This window comes from Penaeus monodon, chromosome 15 (genome assembly GCF_015228065.2).
Source record: "Penaeus monodon isolate SGIC_2016 chromosome 15, NSTDA_Pmon_1, whole genome shotgun sequence".
NCBI classification, from domain to species: Eukaryota; Metazoa; Arthropoda; class Malacostraca; order Decapoda; family Penaeidae; genus Penaeus; species Penaeus monodon.
In genome coordinates this window covers 1,592,697-1,593,112 of record NC_051400.1, presented here as the reverse complement: position 1 = coordinate 1,593,112, position 416 = coordinate 1,592,697, and the positions used below count along the sequence as shown (strand labels likewise).

The 416-nt window shown below is 35.3% G+C and overlaps 1 protein-coding gene across 1 annotated transcript in view; it reads left to right on the top strand.

Moving 5' to 3' along the window:
• Positions 1-416, top strand: part of LOC119581623 (probable low-specificity L-threonine aldolase 2) — a 10,973-nt gene that overhangs the window by 2,296 nt on the left and 8,261 nt on the right. The gene's annotated exons all lie outside the window — the stretch shown is intronic.

Here is a 416-nt window from a genome sequence, read left to right as displayed (position 1 = left end):
ATTTGTATTCTCTTTATTATTCCGAACCCCCGGGACATCTCGGTGGTTTGGCGGAAGACAAGAATATAGAATATATATTCTCTACATAATCTAGTAAGTCAGAGCGGAAAGTAAGTGTTTTATTGACCCGAAGTGACGGAGGTTTCCACAAGGAGGGAAAGAGCTTCGACAACCCTTTTTTTTTTTTTTACTAATTTAATTAATTAAAACGATTTTATTGATTCAGGATGAGGGAGTTTTTTCTGATAACAGTATGGATTTTTTATTCAGGACCAGATGTGCTTTAGTTGTTTCTATTCAAGTTAGGACGACCTATAGATCATGGAAGTTATTCTTGATAGAAGTTGTTCAGCGTGCGTCACTCGTGTCCATTTTTTTTTCTTTCTTTCTTTATCTGCACCTATAACCATAAACAT